The sequence below is a fragment of the Lissotriton helveticus genome, chromosome 1_2 (assembly GCF_964261635.1).
Source record: "Lissotriton helveticus chromosome 1_2, aLisHel1.1, whole genome shotgun sequence".
Taxonomy (NCBI): Eukaryota; Metazoa; Chordata; class Amphibia; order Caudata; family Salamandridae; genus Lissotriton; species Lissotriton helveticus.
The window spans coordinates 41714751-41733739 of record NC_136058.1 but is presented as its reverse complement, the minus strand read 5'-3'; the positions used below and the strand labels follow the sequence as shown (position 1 = coordinate 41733739).

The 18989-nt window shown below is 44.0% G+C and overlaps 1 protein-coding gene and 1 long non-coding RNA gene across 3 annotated transcripts in view; one reads left to right on the top strand and one right to left on the bottom strand.

Moving 5' to 3' along the window:
• The window catches only part of TNNI3K (TNNI3 interacting kinase), a 2668544-nt gene that overhangs the window by 42196 nt on the left and 2607359 nt on the right, over positions 1–18989 (top strand). The window lies entirely within an intron of this gene.
• LOC144807755 (uncharacterized) lies at positions 339–8271 on the bottom strand. Its single transcript, XR_013606428.1, has 2 exons — positions 8209–8271; positions 339–2623 (listed from the first exon to the last, which is right to left on the bottom strand). It is a non-coding gene; the product is annotated as an uncharacterized LOC144807755 (long non-coding RNA).

Sequence of the window (18989 nt, the reverse complement as noted above, 5' to 3'; positions counted from 1 at the left end):
GCAGATAATCGAAAGAAGATGTATCGCGGAACACGTAACTACATTGACCACAGTCCTTAGGGGCGATACCGCTGGTGTGTGAGTAGTGTGCGACCCCACCCCCAATTGTAATGTTAAAGCTCCCTCAAGCAGTTGGCTGATGAGCCTGGGAACCCGCACCTGCGCGCCTGAGTGGTACTAAACCTGGCAGTGACGAGGGGTGAATGGAAGCTCTCTGGGGTGTGGTCACGAGTCACAACCCACAAACCACCCTACTGTGGTCATGAGCCGTGGTCACATGTCATCGACGCAACACTTCACTGAGGAATAAGGAACAATGATATGAGACAACAAAGATCACAGCTGAAGTGGCATTTTATTTGTTAAGTCTTAAGTACATCAGCATATGGATTTATCAATTGATCAGCCTGAGCAAGGAAACGTTTGAAAGTCTGACTTCAATCTGTCAGGATTTAAAAAACGCAAGTTCATATTTATTATGTGCAATAGCCTAGAAAACAGGCTGGAATGAGGACCTGTAAAACGGTATATTTGACATCAGTAAGCAATTCAAAAGGCACAGGATACATTCTATGATACATTCTATGAAAACATAGCGCCTAGAAATGTGCTTTTCTGAAGAGAATTACCCATGCAAGTTTGACATTCCAAAGAGATCCAAGGTGCAAAAGGACTGGGATCTTTCAAAAGGGCACAATTGAAATTAGTTAGGGAAAGCAGAACACTCTATAAAGTCTAGTGCCTGGAAGCACCTTAGCTATGGAGACTATCCCAGCAGGCCCTAATAGCTTAAGGGAACCTAAAAATGCAAGGAATTGGATGTGAATGGAAAATACAGAGAATGGACAGACATTTAAAAAGACAAAAGTATTATCTGGCTTAGGGAGCCCACCACCTGAGAGAGAGAGGAATTGACACCCTAAGTCAGACAATCGACTAGTCGGAGAGCTTGCATGCAAAAAGTCGCATTAGCAGAACTCTGCCTTCAGATTTGACTGGCTGAATCTAATATACCTGAAAAATGCAGAACTAACACTGTGCTGACGCCTTTTCTGACGCACTTTCTGATGCAGGTCATTTGGCCACATGTGTTCTAGGACACCGGAAGAACATTTTGTTATTTAAAATAGAACATTTTGTACATTTCTAAAAATATATTGTGAGAGCGGAACGTACGACAGGTGCTGAGGTGTTGTGACATTTATCTCATGCAAGCTATCTTTCAAAACAACATTTCTACAAGAGTCCAAGATGTGCCAACTTTTACTGGCTGGGTCTGTACGTGTGTGCGTGGGGTATCTTGCAATGGGGCTTGTGAAAGGCTACTGTACTTTTCTGGTTTGCTCAATTGCCTTGCTGTGTTCAGCACATCAGAAATGCACGTTTAAAACTATTTAGGCTCAGTGGATTCTGTTAACATAAGCCGGTGGCTTTTGGCCTTTGGCTTGGGCCTACAACCCCGGGATTCAGGGGATCCGTGGGATTTCATTTGCTGATTTTATATGGTGGAAACTGGTCATTTTAGCCTATTTTCGGATTTTGTCAAGTAGGGCTCACATCAGACCTTCATCCTACCAAGGTTGATAAAAAAGGCCCCTCTATCATCTCCCTCCTCTTGATCATTCAATGATCATTTTTTTTCAACTGAGTATCTCTGTGACCCTTCAGCCAGTGGCGGTATCCAGGGCATGTCATTAACATAACACTTAAAGTCGTATTTTCGCATACTCTGCATCTTGCTCATTAAGCAGGTGTTCATACTGGGCTGCTTTTGGGCTCTTATTCAGACAGTCTCTACCTGGGAGAAGTGGAGGAGCTGCCTGTATTCCATAGTGGGTGCTAGGTGCTGCTAACTCGCTCATCTCCATTTGTATTCCAGTCCCATTCCAATGAACACCATCTTTGTCCTCATACTCAGCTAACTGTAAATCCCTATGCTAGTGTAGTTTGTCCCTACTATCTTGGTGCTAACTTTCTTTTCCTACAATGACACTCATCTGCGGGAGGCAACACAAAAAGAAACAGCAAAAAATAAAAACATTTTAGAACTGCCACAAACGTATCCAGTCAAAGTTCAACAAATCAGTGGCTATCTCCTATGACACCTCCTCCAGCAATCCATTTCTTTTCTATCTTGTTCAAGTTGTTGATGGCATTGGTCAGTCGAGCCATTTTCTTCATTGTTGGAAATGTACAGCTCACTCCTTATCCAAAGGCATACTCTCCTCTCGGTATTCCGAAGCCAGAGTCCTTCTGCCTTGGTCTGGAGCATCACAATGATGGTAAAGGAAAAAGAATTGGACTCTGCTCAACCGGCAAACCTCCTTTGGTTGGACTTTGAACACTGTCCACCCTTAGAACTGAGCACACTGCTCTTGTCCGTGGTGCCAGATAACAGAGCCAGAGATGGGCATCGATGTTGGAGATATTTGCTGTTGGAACCATCATGGTGACTTTGTGCAATGTTCTAGTGAGCTCAGGCTGCTCCTTTGTAAGGGCTGTTGGATATTCATCCATTCTCTGCAGGCCCAGTAAAATTCAATTTGGATAGGGTGTCATATTTATTGTCCGGAAAAAAAACTGTGCTGTTTGCTGTGTGCCGTCCCACAGGTAACATGCCATTCTAGAAAACAGAGAACACATGTCTTTTAGTTTGAAATTAGTTCATACTTTTGCACATTTTTATTTTATAAACCCTAAGTAGACAATCTGTCTATCTTAACTTTTAATCCTAGTCTACCCTATGTTGCCCTAATAGCTCTTCTTTATACCTTAACTAACCTCGGGCACTCAATTTTGCCATGGGTGTAACTTCGTGCGAATAACAACACCACCGTTCTAATCAGTCATGGGCAATGGAGAGTGTGGGGGATGTAGCAATGATAGTCTAACAGAGAACCTGCTATCATAAACCCATTGATGTTGCAAAAACCTACACTATGGGCCATATCATGAACAGTCATCTAGCCTTGTTGCCTTCACTTCTATTCTGCATGTGTCAGTGATGACCTCATGCATCATAGAGGTAGAGGGGTAGTCCCTTCCTGTTCTATGTATAAACACTTTAGAGACAGTGGCCTCAATAATCTGACATTAGTTTGTGTATCCTGCAGGATGTGTTCTATAGTCTGTCGTCGTATCTGCCTATGTGAGAAAATCTATCTGTTCTCCCTGCATGGGGAGTGTATGAGTCATGTAACAGTGCGTCTTAGTCTTCTGTCTACCTATTGTTGTCATCTGACTGTATCTCATACTGTGTAGAGAATCGTGAGCAGGATGCGGTCTAGCTGCTTGGGCACTATTTCTTATTATTGCATTAGTACTTCCATCAGTGGAGGGCGATGAAGACACATGTTACAATTATTCTGGGGTGCCAACTGTGCTGGTAGAGGGACTTGTTCAACCTTTCTGCATTCTTGCAAGGGCCATTTACTCCATGTGCTAACAGATATATTGGAGGTGACTTTGTTGCTATTGGCAACTTCAAAAATGTAAGCAATACAAGTCTTCCTATTAACACAATGAGACAAAACCAATTCAATCTACCTAATGCCACTTCTGCCAGTATTGCAAAATATTATAATACAAAATACATAACTTTAGATAAGACACTTCTGGGCGTCAGGTGTTGTGGCTACGTCTGAATCCATAAACAACCAAGCTGTCACCGCCTTCTTCCTTTTGGACAGTCAAATGGAACCAAGTTAATCTTCTCTAATTTGCAGTGTTGACCATGAAGCCTGTTCTGTTATTTCTTTCCTCTTGGCAATGGGGACAGCTGCTGGTTAGTAGTCTAATATTTCCAAAAGTCTTTGGGCCAAGATCTGTGTTCCATTATTGATATGTCAAAGGCCAGAACTGATGTGGCCCTATTTCCTGGAAACCTGACTTTGAAAGAAACCTCGCAGTGCATGTTAGTGTATACAAATATTTTTCATTATTTCAGAAGACTTTTCACTTGTGTTAATGCATAAATAATAATTGTGTGAAACCTTGGAACATCCATTAAAAAAAAAATGCACTATGCACCAAAAACATGATACTGTCATAATTCCAATGGTATGCAAACTTTTAAAGCAGGTAAAAAATATACACAACCATCTGAAGTCTGCAACTGTACTTCAACCGGCCTGGCAATAGTAGTGCTTATTTACTGCTGTATGCTGTATGTTGGCTAGCTGGGGTATGGAGGGAACTCCAAAGGAAAGAATCTGGGAATTATATTGCCTTTTCTATAAGATATTTTAAGGAAAAATCCATTATATAAACAAATGAATTTGAGAAATGTTGGGCTATAGTTTGTCTCAACGTCAAACATATTTGAAAATCTGTTCACAACCTGCCCCAGGCTCATAAAACAAAATGCTAAAGCATTTCACTAAACTACTTGAATCAGGTACGTACCATTTATTTGCAACTTACAAAATAAACAAGCCTTGCCAAATCCAGTAGGCCTCAAATATTTTGTTAACCTTTTGGCTTTGTCAATGCACATACAGTATTGTAGTCCCTGGCTTATGTACTGCTTAAAAAGCATTTTAGCACAGAAACTGTGCTGTACCTACACACTACTTCTGTTATGCAAATATATATATATATGTGTATATTTCTCATTTTGTGTGATCTTGCGATCGGTGTTCCAACTGCCTAAAAACTCTCGTTACAAACCACAGGAAATTAAATTCCTGCCTGGCTCAACGCCCAGAATCTGTGGTTGGCTACTTCCAACGGCAGGGCAGCCCGAGAGAAAAACTGCTAACTCTTCTGTTTCCTTGTAACATCTAAAAACATGTGTAGTTTAGTTATATACTATGCCTACCAGAATATTTAATATCACATCAAACACATCCTAATCTTGTGCACCAAAGGGCCTATACATGCTAGTGATTTCCATTCCACTATTTTATCCCCCTATTCTCTCACTATTTCTGTGCATAAGAAATTGTGGGAGATTCTTTCATTTTATTATTATCTGCTCCGATATCTACGTTGCTCTAAGGCCAGTGGCATAATTCAACTTGAACACGAGCCAAAATTTCAAAAACCCTATTTTGTAATGGCGAACATCAACTGTCAGTGCCCTGTTGTAACACCCTCCCCGATCTGTTCCTGCATTCAGACCATTGCTTGCCTACCTAAGCTGGTACTGAATTTGGATGCTGGTAAGAATAAATTATTTTGTACTTAGTAGCTGGGTGCTGCAGTTATCATTCTTTTTGGGGCATCATTTTGTATATAGGTGTCTGTTGTTGCTGTTGCATTGGAACGTGCATTTACAGGAGCTATTTGTTGGACTTGGGCCACATTCATAGGGTCTTAGTCCTTGTTGGGTGGGACTCATAAGTTTCTGGCCTTCGTCTTGAAGTCTAATGCGGCACTGTCTTTGCATGTGACCTATTCTGTAGCAATAATAACAAGTGCGCTGGGCTGGCTGTGATTGGAACCTCAGTTCTACCATTCCATTCACTCTTCCCTGTATACCCAATTTTCTGGTGGCATTCTTTCTGTTATTTATATAATAATTTTGTTGGTCATTTCTGTAGGCATGTTGTGCTGCTATGTATTGTTCTGGGGGCTGTGGTGGTATGTACTGATCAGCTGGCTGTCGTTGTACCTGGACGTATTGAACATCTAGTTGTGGCTGGGTCTCTACGTATAATATGGCAGGCTGTAATGGGGCCTGGATGTATTGCATGGTGAGCTGTTGTCGCAGCGCAGGCGGTGTGTTGGCTGCGGCTGCAATCATGGCATTCTGGGGGAAGGTGGTGACTGTCGTCACTTGACTTACAGGTGCAGCTATCATGACAACTTATTACTTTAGAATGACTATTTTAAAAGTTCAATAGCAACCAGTCACCAATCCCTAAATGCGAAATTTTAACCGTGCACGAATTTACAACTTCAAAGCACATACTAATGCAATGAAAGGGTGAAATGTCATGGTCCTATGTTACTTGAACCAAGGCGGCTTTTATTTGAGGGGGTGCTTTGCAAATTTATGACATAAATAGATGTACAAATTGTAGAGAAAAATACCTCTCATTTATATGGTAGAAGAACTCTTTTCAACATTCAATAATGGGCATTGGCAAAGTCTTGGCATTTAAATGCACATTTCTGGAGTGCAAATCAAACTCATTCAAATGCAAAAAATAATATTTTAAATCAATGGAAATACTTAAAAAATGTAACCTACAATGAAAAACACACAACATGCTCATGTCAACCACCACTGCTTTGCAATTGCAACAAGCCTCAACAACCAGTATCTCTTGAGCTACTGGTAACTTTCCAGTATGTAGCTCATTTTACAAATTATAACCTATTTGTGCTTAGTTGAATTAATGTATGTATATTAATGTTGAAAAGCATGTATTTGTTGTAAAAAATTTAGTATTTTCAAAATGCGGCATTGGGAGCCTTGTTCCTCATATTGTTTCCTTGGTGCATTTTAAGCTCGTTTACCTAGAAGCATTCAATGTTAACCCCCCCCCAGTTAAATGTATAAATGCAAGATAATCCTTTAATGGTGTTTTCTGGTGTGAACCATACTCTGCCTATGCTCTTCTTTCTTAGTGGCTGTAATTGACATCTGGTATAAGTCCCTCTCCTATACCCTTAATGACACAGAGGTATATACCTTCTTGTAATTCTTTATTCTGTGCTGGGGCACAACCAGGGCGGTACTGGCCGACACAACTGGCATAGGAAATTTTAGACTGAAGTGAGTATTTTGTTCAAAAGCTTGACAGAATTAGCAGTCTTTCCCAACTTTCAATTTTTAAGATAAAGTATATGTTCCTTTCTCAAATACTGCCTGACTTTTTGGCATGGGGCTTTTTGTCTTGGTAATGACGAATGAGTGGACTTACAACAGACTGCGTAGAATCTGAATATTCTGCGTCTTCTCCCCCCCTTTTGGCTATCAGTTGCTAGGCTAATGATAGACAAACAACACTGTGGAGATGGTGCAAACAGTAAAGAGGCGCTAGATCACTGGACGCACAGACAAGCAACTGCAAAGCACACCTACTTGCACAGAGCAAGGCAATGGACAAATGACATGGAACAAACTAAATATTTCACCATTACAACAATCTCACATATAAATCAGAAACACATGAAAAAGACGCACCACAAAAACTGAAAGTATAGTAAAACGGACCCATATATTAGCTCCCACTGAACACAGTGGAGCCCCCAGCTTGAGCAAGAATGGGCTAGAAAGGAGGGGGGAATCCGAAAATACCACAAGCCACTTCCTCTTTCTGTGTGCGCAGAACGAGGTGAAAAGGCAGCAGCTGACAAAGCCAGTCAGTAAAGCAGACTAAAAGTGGAACTGAACAAAAGATATGGACACCCAAACCTTGCTAAAATAAATCGTGAGGAGAAGAAAGTAAACAATGGAAGGGCGTGAAGGCAGCCCTCATGGAAGAGAACGTAGGGGCACAAGTGGCAGAGGAAGGGCGCGGGAGAGAAGAATGGGCAACAAGGAAGTGCGAAGATGAGGAATGAACAGACCGGAACTGAGGAAGAGCACAATAGGCAATGTAAATAGGCAATAAACAGTTTGGAGAGAAGAAAAAAAAAAAAAAAAAAAACACAATGTGCAAAGTAGTAATGTGTTATCAACCTAGAATATGGCAAAGAACAAAATGCAATGGTACGTCAAACCATAATGCGAAAATGGAGAACTAGGGGAGACTCTAACTCCGACCCCGGACACAGAGGCTCCGGGGGACACCCTGCACACAGACTCGAACTGGAGAGGGATCATAAACCTGCCCACAGACTTGAACTGTAGAAGGGGAGACTCTAACTCCGCCCCCGGACACAGAGGCTCCGGGGGAAACCCTGCGCACAGACTTTAACTGTCGAGGGATCAAAAACCTAGAACCATTGACGCTATAACCATCCCCTCCGGACCGGAACCGGCAGGGCAAACAAGAGTGCAAAACAGGAAAACCCCCAACCTCAAAGGCACAACTGTTATGAACCAATAAGCAGCAGAAAAGCCAATACTGGCCTCTGACAAGAAAGTGACAAATCGTGACCACACAAAGGGACAGACATTTTGGGTTCAAATCATGACCAGAGATAGCGCCGCAGGGACAGGTGACAGCCAGAGACAGGCCACAAAAGAGTCAGTCGCACCCCCAGGCAGCAGAGACCCAGGAAATCCAAGGAAAAACAAAACCCTTGTCTTACCTGTGGTCTCTGCCACAAAGGAGCGGTGGCGGTGCTCTCAGGAACCTGTCGGGGGTGTACGCCAAATCCACTGCAGACGTATGTAGTATGATTTATACGTTGGGCGCCAGCTGACGAGGGGTGAATGGAAGCTCTCTGGGGTTGGTCACGAGTCACAACCCACAAACCACCCTACTGTGGTCATGAGCCGTGGTCACATGTCATCGACGCAACACTTCACTGAGGAATAAGGAACAATGATATGAGACAACAAAGATCACAGCTGAAGTGGCATTTTATTTGTTAAGTCTTAAGTACATCAGCATATGGATTTATCAATTGATCAGCCTGAGCAAGGAAACGTTTGAAAGTCTGACTTCAATCTGTCAGGATTTAAAAAACGCAAGTTCATATTTATTATGTGCAATAGCCTAGAAAGCAGGCTGGAATGAGGACCTGTAAAACGGTATATTTGACATCAGTAAGCAATTCAAAAGGCACAGGATACATTCTATGATACATTCTATGAAAACATAGCGCCTAGAAATGTGCTTTTCTGAAGAGAATTACCCATGCAAGTTTGACATTCCAAAGAGATCCAAGGTGCAAAAGGACTGGGATCTTTCAAAAGGGCACAATTGAAATTAGTTAGGGAAAGCAGAACACTCTATAAAGTCTAGTGCCTGGAAGCACCTTAGCTATGGAGACTATCCCAGCAGGCCCTAATAGCTTAAGGGAACCTAAGAATGCAAGGAATTGGATGTGAATGGAAAATACAGAGAATGGACAGACATTTAAAAAGACAAAAGTATTATCTGGCTTAGGGAGCCCACCACCTGAGAGAGAGAGGAATTGACACCCTAAGTCAGACAATCGACTAGTCGGAGAGCTTGCATGCAAAAAGTCGCATTAGCAGAACTCTGCCTTCAGATTTGACGGGCTGAATCTAATATACCTGAAAAATGCAGAACTAACACTGTGCTGACGCCTTTTCTGACGCACTTTCTGATGCAGGTCATTTGGCCACATGTATTCTAGGACACCGGAAGAACATTTTGTTATTTAAAATAGAACATTTTGTACATTTCTAAAAATATATTGTGAGAGCGGAACGTACGACAGGTGCTGAGGTGTTGTGACATTTATCTCATGCAAGCTATCTTTCAAAACAACATTTCTACAAGAGTCCAAGATGTGCCAACTTTTACTGGCTGGGTCTGTACGTGTGTGCGTGGGGTATCTTGCAATGGGGCTTGTGAAAGGCTACTGTACTTTTCTGGTTTGCTCAATTGCCTTGCTGTGTTCAGCACATCAGAAATGCACGTTTAAAACTATTTAGGCTCAGTGGATTCTGTTAACATAAGCCGGTGGCTTTTGGCCTTTGGCTTGGGCCTACAACCCCGGGATTCAGGGGATCCGTGGGATTTCATTTGCTGATTTTATATGGTGGAAACTGGTCATTTTAGCCTATTTTCGGATTTTGTCAAGTAGGGCTCACATCAGACCTTCATCCTACCAAGGTTGATAAAAAAGGCCCCTCTATCAGCAGATATTTGGCAGCCAGCGGCAACCCCAGAACACGGCCTATCCCTGCTGACGAGGGGTGATACCCCGAAACACGTGTCCAGGGATGGCGAAAATAGCGAAGATAGCAGATAATCGAAAGCAGATGCATCGCGGAACACGTAACTACATTGACCACAGTCCTTAGGGGCGATACCGCTGGTGTGTGAGTAGTGTGCGACCCCACCCCCAATTGTTAGTTGAAGAGATGCCTGCCCTGGGGCTCATATGGAGGCAGAGTACTACTATCTGTACTCTGACTGAAAATTTATAACGCAATAGTTATATCTCGGGCAAATCATAACTATATGCATAGATTCACTGATAGAAACATTATTGCATTCACACAAGGGCGACATCAAATCCATAGCAGCCATGAATAGCGGGCAGAAGCTGCGCAAATAATTTAAGCCTAAACAATGTCAATAATCGTCGATGGTAGCGGGGCATATCCAAAGAAAGATAAGGCTCCATACCACTTACAGTTTTCACCAATATCACATGATGTACCGAATGCTATATTCAATGCTATTGTCACTCGTTTTGCTGCCAGCTTGACTCCAGGCGCTTGTCTAGCCCCTTCCCTGTGGGGCTAATTCCCTCACTGTGATGGGGGAGGGGAGGCACGCACAGCTCCACGGTGCTCGTGACATGCTGAGCTCGTCATGCAGCACAGTGGCGCTGTGTTCATGACGAGCTGAGCTCGTCATGACCTCACCCGTTTAATGGAACGCCCAGCACTGCAGGGGAATTATCCCCACATGGGCGAGGCGCAACGGTCATGACGAGCTCAGCTCGTCATGAGCAAAGCGCCACTGTGCCTCATGACGAGCTGAGCTCGTCATGAGCACCGATGTGGTTAACCCACATGTGGATAGTTTTGAAAATACAACTTGGAGCAGTATAGCGCTCGGGTCTCCCAAAACCTTTGACATTGGAAAAAACGTAGGTCATCCAAGGGATCTGTGATGAGTTGCCCAGATCCATGCAATCTTGCATGGTCAATCTGTTAAGTCCTAACTCCTCCTTTATCCAAACCAAGACCCAAAGCAGCAGAGGGCACAGATGAATATAATCAATAACATAACCCATACCCAACTCTTCATGAACAGCCTCAGAAGATGTACTTAGTGGGATCCCTAAGAGCCTCCTGAGGAAATAATTTTCAGCTATTTGAATTATGACAACATTCTTGTATCCCCAGCTACCACAACCATAGCTGACTATCGGGGTACATTTCGCTCTAAAATTATCCAGAACTGTCTTTATATGGGTGTGCCCTAACTGGTGAGAAAAGTCTCCTATACTAGACGTAGCCCTATTGAAAGTCATTACATTATAACTTATCAGTGAGCCCCAGTTAAGACAAGAGTCAAATTGAACACCCAAATAACGAAACTTATCAATCTGGCTAACATGGTGAACCTCTACTACAAATCTCATAGTTTTAGCCCTGGATGGGCCAAACTCATCACATGTGATTGGAAAAATTAGTGAACAAATCAAGGATATTCACAAAATCAATGAAAAGATCTAAAAGTCTTTGTAAGCCCCTGGCAGTCCGTGCAACAGTATCATCATCTTAGAGCAGAGCGGGGATTGAGCGGCCTCCAGTTCTAGAGACATCCAGGGAAGTTCCTTCAAGACTGATTCCAGCTGATTAATATAAAAAATAAATAAAAAGGGCACTGCAGCCTTGGTAGACGCCGTGCTTCCATTTAAAGCACAGTGTGCTTCACCATTAGGGCTATATCTAACAGATGCTGAAGGCCATTGTGCACATCAGGAAAAAGAGAACGGTTTTTCCACATCCTCCGGGCCGGCGGAAGTGTCCGCCTGCCCGGAGGATGAAGAAAAACCGCTGCGGAGACTTCAAAGACCCCCCACCAGATTAGGATTGCTGGGGGGGTCAGGAAGACCGTCCACCGCTTTTCCGCCGCGGTTGCCTTCCGACCGCGGTGGAAAAGCTCTAACATGTCTGGCGGTGTCTATCAGACACCGCCAGGCATATTAGGATGTCTGCAGTTCTATGCCTTTCCCCGACGGCATTTCCGCTGTGGAAAGGCAAACAGACTTTTGTTTGGGGGCCCATTGCGGGCCCCCAGGGGTGAAGGGGGGTTGGTGGTTGCACATGGTACCCCCCTGCCTTTGCGTGCACAAAGCGGCAGGCACAAAGCGGCACCTGGCGCTTTGTGCATGCAAATGCACTGCTTTCATTTTTTACATTGCGGCGGGTGCTGCTTCAAGCAGCACCCGCCGCAATGTAAAAAATACAGGATGTGACCGCCAGGGTGGCGGTCACATCCTAATTTGCACCGAGGGACCGCCGCTGCCCCTGCGGACGGTCCCTCCTACTCTGGGGTGGCGGACGGACGCAGGTCCGTCCGCCATCCTAAACGGCCCCCTAGTGCGGGTTCTATGCCCATCTGAGCCATCATGGAGCACAGCTTAGAGTGATTAACTCTATCAAAAGTTGAACTGAGGTCTATTTAGCCCAGCTGGATTATGCTCCCCTTAGACATAGTAAAGTTACAGATCACCAAATAAAGATTCAGGCTTTGCTCATTAGTGCCCTGCCCCAGCGTAAACTCATATACGCAGACAACACAAAATGCTGATATAGTTCCTTTTTTTAAAAATTGGAACTATGATGAATGACACCATGTCGGTGTGGGGGGAGCCTCTCAGCTGCATTAATGTGCAGGGTTAACAAAGGGGCCCACAGGTTGACAGAGGATTTATAAAGCTCACCAGGCACTCCATCTGACCGAGGAGCCTTGCTGGAAGAAAGATAAGAGATCTCTAAAATCACTTCGGCCAGTTAAAATACAATAATGTGATCCTCCTTAATCAGCTGAGGAGGTCTCCTCTTCCTCTTGATTATAAATGGCCTTAAAATGCTTGACCTAAGCTTCCAGTGTGATGGTTGATGCCTGATTAGAATGTTGGTCACTACTAAACAAGGGAAGATTTACCACTTACCAAAAGTAGGCAAAATTCAGCTGAGCGCCAGCTGCGAGTAGATTATGCCAGGTCGCTTCTTTCAGCTGGGTCCTACGCTCCTTGCAAATCAAGCGGTAGGCCACCATGACTCTCTTGACCTTATCCTGACACCGAGGTATTTCATGCATGGTTTTCAACAGATACTTATGTACTCATGAGCACTTTTTGTTGAACCATCTAAGTGGATGAGGCAGGGATGGAGCTCCTGGTTTACAAAGGACACATTTTAAAAATCTGAAAATATTTGAAAAATACAGCATACAACTTTTAGCCGAAATGGAGAAATCAGTTGAGCAAGAAGTGATCAAAGTGGATTTAAAATCCAATGGGACAATTGATGCCCACCACACCTTCCGACCCTGGTCGGTAGATAATACTAGCTCCTTGCTAAAAATGGGTCACATTAATAGGGTTTTCATCCCATAGAAAGGTGGCCATCAAATAATTATGCTCACTTAAATTGTTCCACATAACCTTACAATCTACAAGAAAGAAAAATAAAGAAAAAGATACAAAAAAATAATCTATAGTTATGCTGAAGCCCCTCCCCTAGGTATCCTCTCAACTGACCCCTCTTGTGTTGGGTCCCTTAAATTAATCAAATTATACTTGGCAACTAGACAATTAATGGTATCACCTTGCTGTGTATGTTTAAGGTGCACCTGAACAGTAAACTGATTCACATTCTCTTATATTTTCTTAACAAGAAAAACAAGGGTGCACATTAAAATCCCCCAATTGTAGATAAAGACCCTGAGTGAAAAAAATCATCTATAAATATTCCTAAATTATAGACCCCATCTAATTCATTCCTGGTTACAGCTGCATTATAAACATTTACGACTAGCAAGATGCATTTATTTGGAAAGGTCAAGACGGTACCAAGAATATCCATCAAATTGGGCCTGGGAAGTTCAACTTTACAGTAAAGGCCCAAATTGACAAGTGTATAAGGCCTCCACCAGTGCGCCCACTGGATGACAAAATGGCTGGTACAGTATATTTAGTAACACTATCCAAATATAAACATCCCTTGGCATCCCACATCTCCTGCAGGCATATGACATCAAAGATGGCCAACATTCTGATCCAGAGAAAATCTGATAACTTAGCCGGGACCCCTGCTGAGAACCATTAAATACGTGGGCTTAATTTTTCTGACCTGCTTCCCTAAGCGGGGGACATCCACCATTATAAGAAGATAAGGGGTAGTGGCTGGGGGCAACTGTATAACATTGGTACAAGGAAATTCTGCAGAGGAAGTCTTTTGGGGCAAATGGTGGGCTACAGCTATGTGGCCATTAAAATAACTAAGGCATGGCACGATGAGGGTCCATCTGGTGAGCTGAATCACAAGTGCATTTAGTTGATACCATTGGAAATGAGGGGCCTGATTCCTTAATTAAGGGCACTGAAACCTTAATAGCTACATGATGCACAGATGGCTCAGAGCAATTTGGCAGACTCTTAATGTGCTTTATCAATATCCATTGAAATAGGAATAGTGCTTGGTCCAGCGGCAGGGATGCAAGACAGTTTCTTTTCTCAACTTGTATTTGTATGGTGTCGACAGACCATTGTAGCTTTCCTACTGCAGACTCCAAGGCAGTAATCCATGATCCAAGTTATGAAACAGATCTAAACATCTGCTCTCAGCCTTATTGATGCCGGGATTAGTATTATTATCAGTATTGTTGTCGGTTAGATGCATCGTAATGGCATTCCATTTACTATTTTCAAACTTCCTGCTTGATTTGTTGGAAATTTACTATCCTGGATTTTTAACTTTGCGCCTGGCTCCTGTCCTCTAAATATCAACAGTTTCCTTGTTAACAAGGGGCTCATGATTCTTATAATGTGTCACTTTGGGTATAGAATTTGTTGGTAAATGCTGGCGAAGGGAGGAATGATTAGGTAGAGGTTCGGGAGAAACAGTAGATGAAATAACTTCCCCTTCACTTTAGGCGTCTCTGTATAAAATAAGGGCTTGATCATTCATGGCCAGCATAACTACGGCACACAAAATTTCATACGAAAGTAATCCAACAGCCTGGTTGAGAAAGGAAAGTATGAATTTACTGGTTCTGGGTCTTTGTCAGTCCCATTGGTGGACTCCACTTTCCACTTCCCCATAATATTATTAGCTCACTGACACAACAGTTTTTTGGGCCAGGACGCCTGATGTAAAACAATAATGTTTTAAATACAAATAAAAAAAATTAACCCACAAGACGTCTACATTTAGATGAGTTGTCATTTTCCTGGCCTTAGCTGTTTGTGCTGGCAGCCTGTCTTTGGTCAAATAACAATGTGTAGGTGACAGTTTTACTTTGTGATTTCTTCCCAGACAGTCACACAATAGAGGGATTAGGTATGCCTCAATGGGCCTTCTGCTGGCAGGATGAGAGTGGGACTGACCACGGCATCACTTGCAACTGAAAAGCATGTGCTCTGCCTTCACACAAATGGCCTAACAACCCCACATTTTTACTCAGTCAGCTTGGAATGCAAGGCAGGGGAGTCAAGAAATTCCAGGCACTTTAAAGAATATTTCTAGGAGCTTCTCCCACCTTCCAGATGAAGGGCACCAGGGTATAAAAAATAGGACCTTCAGACCCACTATTCATTTCTCTAATGGACCTGCTGAAGGACTCGCTCTACTGGACCTGCTGAAGGATTCGCTGTGAACTCAACAAGACTGCTTCCGTATCTTGAAGGACTGCTTTGTTATCTGGAGCCCGCCTTGAACCCTCAGAGGCCAGCCCTGATGTTGTGCCCTGCTTCTACGAGAGGGACTCTAAGGACAAGTTTGCTGACCTCCTGACTAGAGCCACTGGGACACAAAAGGATCGCACCGTCTTGAACCCACACCTAGGACCAGCCTTAGTGGGTCCTGGACCCCCAAGAGTTGTCCCACCAGCCTGGACACTTGGTTGAGGTGCTAAGCATGCCTAGATGGCTAAATCCCCAAACTACGGACATAAATTGTTTGGGGTAAATAACTGGTCTGAAAACCAGGAAAAGACAGGGGCCAACCTGCTCGCATAACAACCAGAGTTGCATTGCCAATCTAAGTGACTTTGCAGCTTCTCCTGCTATATTCTTCTACACAGCACCAAAGCCTTTCAGCCGTCCTTCACCAAAGGGGTATCCGACCTCTTATAACTGTTTTCATCTACAGCCGTCCGCCTCGTTCCACTGGAGATTTTTCAACTTCAATTCTAAGTCCAAACATAGAAATCTTCACCGCAGCTTTGACCCAAGGCAATATGATGATGATGATGCTCCCTCCTTTGACATATTCTGCAGCCATGGCACGCTGAACTTTACCTTCTCAGACAATTTTTCTCATAATGTTTCTAAGTCTAAAGGTAAGCGCTGACCTGGCCCAATCCACTGCTTGTATCTAAACAGCGCTCCATCACAGTCGGTGAAATTTTTCGACTTTGACACGGTCTTGCGTGACCAGATGTCCATGTTTTTCTCTTTGATTGATTAGGTTCTAATTTTTACTAAAAACATAAAAAATTAATAACTCTTGTTTTACTGAATAGATTTTTGCCGTTTTAATGTCAAATAATTTATTAAAATATCCTCCATTTTCCTAAATTCATTTGGGATTTTTTCTTTTGCGGTGTTTTCACTTTATCACTGTTTGTGCGTTGCATAAATACTTTACACATTGCTTCTAAGTTAAGCCAGGCTTCTTTTTGTGCTAAGCTACCCAGGGTTACGCACAGGTTAATTTAGTGACTTTTTGTGGTTTGCCCTGCAAAGGACTGTTGCTTGACCATGGCTCCCACCCCAGTCAACCATCAACCCAATTTCTCACATTGGTGTTCAGCGGCAGAGATCAGTACCATTCAGTCATTTGTGTTACACAAACATCCAAGATAAATAACTTGACATGAGAGTGATCCCTTTTTTGAATTCTTCCTTAGTTTTCCATTGGCTATTTTTCAGATTTTCTAAATTTAAGTGTCTCGCCTTCCCTTTTGCACCATGGAGATGGAGCTGTGCAACTTTGACACCCTCTGCAGGGCTGAGATGCAAAAACTCTGGAAGCAGAGCAAGCTGAAAGTAGACAAAAGGGCTACCAAACTGTATCTCCAGGTAGCTCTCAGAGTCTTTGAGTAGGTACAGAGGTGGCTGTCCACCTCAGAAGAGGATGAGATGGAAGACAATAAGGTGGAGGAAGCCCAAACAGAGGATGCCAACCCAGGGTCCTGAGCACCAAGGAGAGCTCCACTCGACCCTGGCAGATAACCAGATTGTCACAGATGCCTACTATGGAGAAGGTATCAGTGTCTGCCGGGGACCTGAGCCCAAAGGAGTTGGAGGACAGGAAAGTGGAGTGAAAGCTCAAGCTGGAGCTCGCCAAAGAACTAGAGAAGGACAAGGATATGGCTGAGAGAGGCTTGGAGGAAAAGAGACTAGCCTTGGAAGAGAAGAGGCTGGCCCATGAGTGCAATCTCTGGGAGCTAGTCCTAAGCGCAAATCAGAGGGAGTCGAGCAATACTGGTGGCGGCATATCAGCAGTGCCCACTGGAGAGGTGAGGGTCCACAACCCCAAGAGGCCAATTTATGTGGTGGGAGATGATATGATAAATGGTTCTAAGCATATGATGTAGCTCTGAGGGCACACTAGGTTCCAGAGGAGTACTGGGGGGGGTTACTTGTGGAGGTACATGTCCCCGGTTAGAAGGGACACACTCCTGATGGTTGAGATAGAAGACCAAACCAACTATGCCTTCATGAAGGCCATCCTTCCTCAAAAATTTGGGTTGATCCCTGAAGAGTACCGTCAGGGGTTCAGGGACAGCCATGAACGTCCTGAACCAGTACTGGGTGGACTTCATAGATTTTTCCTGCCAGGCACTGAAAGGCTGTGTGAGAGTATTGTATTGTATTGTACTGTATTTCAGACTTATAAAGCGCACTGTAACACTAAGGGCATCCTGGCGCTACGGTACGAATACTCTATCACCATGCTTCTCAGCTAACAGGTTGCTAGGCTAAGCCTGTACTCTAGGCAAAAGCAAAGTATTAATTTCCCCTGAACGTCATTAGATCCTGCAGTCAGCAAAGTGGGGGATTTTGTTGGGCTGTACAACCTAATTTGGAGGAAGCATATGCTCAATACTTGTTTTATAGAGCTGCTCCAACACTTGGTAGAAAACAAGCTTGCTCACCCCAGGAAGCTTGTTAGGAGGCAGACCTCTAGGTCAGCGCCAGAGTGACCAAGAAGCCATCTGGTGGGGACTCTCAAAAGGGTGGTCTGTGTTCCCACAAAAAGGAAAAGAGGGAAGATAAAAAGAAAGAGTATGCTCAAGACCCCATAAACAGTTCAGAAGAAAGGCTACCATGATAAGAACACTGGCAACTCTGTTGACAAGTGCTATGAGTGTTATGAGCATGGGCACACCAAGGGTGATCCCAAGTGCCCCAAGCGGGTACAGTTCCCCAGCAGTGGGTGGACCATGTGGTTGGCTAGCGTTGTGCTTGAGCAGGAGATGGCCCCAGTTCATGTACGGGGGATCAGTGAGATTACCCTAGTGCCCCTGGGTGACGAAGAGATGGTGCCCAAAACCTACATGCCTTCCAATATTTCTGAGTATAGGCAGTAGGTCACCATAAATAAATAGAGGATGGAGGCTCTGAGGGACACAAGAGCCAGTATGACTACTGTCAGGTGTCATCTGGTGTCCTCAGAACAATTGTTTCCCAATACATTCAACTAGGTTGTAGTGGCAGAAAACCAGGAGAACCACTGTCCTTTGGCTCTGATTCCTTTTGAATTGGGCGGGGGGGTCTCAGGTCTTCTGAAAGTTGCTGTGAGGCCTGTCATGCATGGCACTATCTGTTAGGGAGCAATCTTGAGCACACTGCCTGGAAGGAAGTGGAGCTCAGGCCATACCTGGAAATGTTGGGGTTGCCTGAGTGGGTCTGTGTGACCACCAGGTCCATGGCTGTTCAGAAGGGTAGTCAAGGAGGTCTGGAGCCTGGAAAAATGGCCCAGACATCTGCCAAGAGAGAGAAAGGCAAGGACCATGGGAGACCAGCCCCTGCATGTCTCACAGTACAGGTGGATGGGATGCCAGAGTAGGAAGCCTGTAGCCTATTGGGGAAGACATTGCTACCCTTGGTGAACTGCTTTAGTATGCTGGATGGCAAGCAGAAGAAGGGCCCATTATGGAAGAGCTCTGTAAGGCACCGAATGAATGCCCAACCCTGGA